Here is a 4,644-nt window from a genome sequence, read left to right on the forward strand (position 1 = left end):
TCTGTTGCCCTTGATTGTCCCGGTTGCCCAATGTAACCCCTGGACCTTCCTTGGATGGTGCATGGCTGCTTGAAGCTGCAGCCCAGCGTGATGTGGCCACGTGCCACCGGGGGGGTGGTTTGGGGTGGGCCGCCAGGTTGCCAGGTTGGTGGCTGTTGGCACACAGGTTTCTGTCATGGCTTTGTAGAACTTTTTTTTGACCTTGTTGTGTTCAGCAACAACTACAATGAGGTTTAAGAGGCTTATGTCTTCCCTGCTAAAGTTTTACTTCCATGTTTTGAAGCCATATCAACTTTGATTCAGCTCATCAGGTCTGAATCTACTAAGTATTTTGAACAGGAACCTGCTAAAAGCATAGTTCCTTTTAGTAAATCTCAGATTGATTGTTTTCCACTTCTGGGGCCTCGGAAATTGCCCTAGCTAATTATCCAGGTAGTTACAAGCTCTGTTCCCTGGCCACATGCCTTATTAATTTTCACAGATGGGCCTTCTAATAAATATGCCCCCTATATTGTTGATGGGACCACCATAGTGGTTCATACCTTTCAGTCCTCAGCACAGGTTGCTGAACCTCATGCTGTGGCTTTAATTTTTCTATGATTTCCAGATTAAGAGTTTAACCTTTATACTGATAGTCTTTATGTATATTCTGCCTTATGTGTATTGGAAACTGTCCCTGTTATAAAAACTTCTAACAGTATAGTGCATGAATTCTTTTCACAAATACAGTCTTCTATTATTGTCAGGACAAGAAAAAGTCTTTGGGAACATACTTGTTTACTTGAACCTTTCCATTGAGGAAATGTGAAATGTGTTGTCTTTTGACAAAGATTTATGTGTTGCTTTTTGACAAGACTTGAATATCTCGGTGACACTATTTGGAGTTTCATGGCGCATGGTCTTTGGGATTGGGGCTCAGTTGCTTGAAGCTGCGGTCCAGCGTGATGCAGATGCCCCCTATCTTGCGGCTATTGTGCCATGGACTCAATGGTTTACTGAGTCAGGGGAGAGTTCTATCTCTCTCTTGTTCAGTCAAGTGTTGCCTGGGGGCACATGGTTGTGTTGAGCAGAGAGGTATGTATTCCTCATGATACATGTGTGCCGCTCTGCTTGGCAGAACTGTGTGTCTCCTGACTATGGAGGACACACACAAAGCTACTTCCACGTTTGCTAGGGATTGTTGATTGACTATAATTCTTAAGTTTTCCTTTTACTAACTCTTCCGTTTACAGCAGTAAACAAGATTTTTCAAGTACAAACTTTCTGAAACTAAGGATGTGTTAAGTTCAGGTCATGGGCTATACAATGCTTTCAGGGTATTTAATGAGTCATGAGATTACTATAATGAAACATCTACAATACATGATAAAGTGTCTGCTTTACTATGACAAGAAATGTGTCCAACAATTCTGTCACTGGGATTGCTGCTGCAATTGCCTTTCTGTTGTCCCTCTCCTTTTTTGTTATGCCTGGTCTGCAGTCATGGTTGTCGGTGCTCCAGTGCATGAGGCGGAACGTAGTCACTTGAAGCTGTGGCCCAGCATGATGTGGCTGCGCCGTCCTGCATTTCTGCTACTGACTGCCATGATTGTTTTCTAAGGTATGACATTTTCTTTACTTCTTGTCTTTTACCTTTAATGCCCCGTTACAGTGGATTGTGCAACATGCAGCCAGCTATTTAGTTGATGTCTTGCTTTTCAGAATTCAAAAAATGGCTAACAGTACATTCTTCAGGATCGAGGTTTGATGTTGAGGTTCTTTGTGTTTCCATGGATATTCGTCCCACCTTGTCATTTGTTCCTGTGACAACCTATTGTGTATGTTTCTGTCATCCTTGACTACCTGTTTCTAGAGCGTTTAGGAACAGAAGAGTGTCCATCTTTCGTTTGTTGATTATTGCCTTGGAAACCTGCTCAGTACCTACGTACCTCTTGTGCTCCACAGGACCCTGTCTTCACAAACTTTGGAAAATGCACAAGAACACACTCTTGCTAACAAATTCTAATTTCTAATAATTTTAAAGGATTTTTTTTCTGCTTCAGTTAACAGTTTTTTCCTTCCCCAGGACTATGGGTCGGCTCAAGCATATATTTCAGGAACAAGGTGTGATATGCAGTTCACAAGGCATGACTGCATTTGTGGAATTGCTTGAGAAAATGTGCCCTTGGTTTCCTGGACAAGGTCCCTTGACATTAGATGTATGGTATAAAGTGGGTGCTGAGTTACAAATGTATTATATTAAGCAGGAACAATCGCAGATCCCGCAGGAGACTCTCATGCTCTGGATTCTCATACGAGATTACTGTACAATGGCTAAGCATGATATTGTGACTTGTCCTGCTCAGTCTTCTACAGGTTCTTCAACAGAGAAGGTCTGAGAGTTGTGTGATGATGTGCGAGATCACCCTAAGGAGTCCTCTATATCCTCTACAGAGGCTACTGCTTTGCAATCACAGGCTCAGTTGTCGTCCTCTATAATACAAATACAACCTGAAAAGAACATCCAGTTCTGGCCTACACCAATTCATACACAGGTCTGTATATCTTCTACTGCACCTGCCCTATCTCCATTACAAAAGATTGTGTGGTAAGCCACTGCTGCAGGTGAGGATGTGTCAGGCTTCATGTCACTCATGGAGCCCCATGACAGTCAGAGTACTGGAGATATGAAACTCTGTTTCAATTCAAAGCCTTGCAAACTTTTAAATCTGCTTGTCTGCAGCAAGGCCCTACAACTTCCTTTACTCGAGCTGTGTTAGATTCCCTGCCTACTGAGCAGTTGCCTCCTAATGATTGGAAAGTACTGGCAAAAAATTGTTTGCCCACAGAAGACTATTTCATATGGAGATCACATTTCAGCAAATTCTGTCTGGCTACAGCTGACCTAAACAAGCATCTCCATATTCCAGTTACTTTTGATAGGCTTCCAGGAGAAGGCCAATATAAGGACACGGCACAATAATTAAATTTCCCAAATGCCATATACGCTCAAGTTAATGTTGCAGCGAAAAAGGCCTAGAATGAACTGCCTCCTACAAAAGGGCATACTGAGGACCACACTAAAATCAAACAGGGCCCTACTGAGTCCTATCAAGACTTTGTGTCTAGGTTGTTTGTTGGCTGTCAGGCTAATATTCAGCTTGTGAAACGCTTAGCGTACAAAAACACAAATGCTACCTGTCAGGCAGTTCTGAAAGCATATAGAAAGAAAGGATCTTTGTTGGATTTTATTAGATATTGTTCTAACATTGGCTCAGCTCATGACATGTGTCACTGCTGCCAGTGTGACAAACCCTATGGTCTTCCTTCACAGAAAAAGTAAATGTCTCCAGTTTCGCCAGAACAATCTTCCTGATACCTTCTTTTAACATGTACATTGCTTTCCAGTTCAGTATGTTGTCTATAAGAATTTAGTCATGTCTTTTCTGGTTTCCCCTTTGGTGCACATATTCTCTCTCACTACATTCCTTACTTTTCAGCATTCGTTCCACCCTATAGCTAAACAACTGGTTCTGAAAATACCACTCACTCTTGGATGAATGTCCCATAGAATATACAACACATTTACGCTTAACTTTCAGTCATTTCTGTTAATGCTTGTTTTCAGCTGACCATGTCATGTTTGTTTCCCATTACCTTGAGAACCTACAGTTATCTTGGAAACGCCTACAATACGTGCTGTCTCCATGGCAGCGAGATCACAACTGTGTTTGTTGTATGTTACTTTGGTTACTAAGATTATGATATGTAGTATTCTTCTCCCATGTATGGGTATCATCATTTGGCTTCCACTCCTGGTGAGTTTACTTCCTACCTTGGTGTATGCCTTCACAGTCCTATTTCCTTTACAGCTTATTCAATTGTTTCTTGCAGCTTCACCTTCACTACATTATTTTTAGGACTACTATCAGGTATAGCTTATTTAGCATCTGAAGACTAATATTACTAGTGTCTCTAGTCATGCCTTCCTCCCACAGGAACCTTCTGTTTGTCATCATCTTTCGTTTATGCAGTTGGATTTCTGTTATTGCAGCTGAGACCACTTTTTGGGCTCATGTGCCTAATCCTCCTCTTCTCCGTCCTTATACTTGGAAGGAGCCCACTATCGTGGTTCCTACTTCTCCTATGAATGTTTTGTCACCTCCTTATGGAACAAGTCGACCAGATTTTCCTGATAAAAAAGGGACACTGTTTAATTATACTCAATTTGTTACAGCTGATATCATGTGCTTTGGAGTTCCTCCTTGTTATCCTATAAGACAGCAGGATTGGGTTGCTCTGGGAGGTTTATGGGATCCAACTCAGTCCCACATGGTACAAGTCACTGCCCAATCCATAGGTACACCATGGTCGGAGTATGAGACTACAGCTTCCCCAGATCTTCCAGAATGTGAGACTTCTTCTTATGACCAGATTTTTAACAAACAGGCTTTAATATGACAGGATTGTAAAGGCAAAATGGGTAAAGTGTTTAGATCCTGGAATAATACTTGGCTTGATTGGGGCCCTTTAGGCACTTGGTTGGAAGAGTGTACAAATGCTAAAGATTTTATCTCTGAGTGTGATCTGTCTAAGGTAGTTCCTATGAAAGATACATTTGACACCACTAAGGACATTATGTGGGTAGATGCAGGAACAGCTAAT

Source organism: Nannospalax galili, unplaced genomic scaffold, assembly GCF_000622305.1.
Source record: "Nannospalax galili isolate Female #2095 unplaced genomic scaffold, S.galili_v1.0 scaffold347, whole genome shotgun sequence".
NCBI classification, from domain to species: domain Eukaryota; kingdom Metazoa; phylum Chordata; class Mammalia; order Rodentia; family Spalacidae; genus Nannospalax; species Nannospalax galili.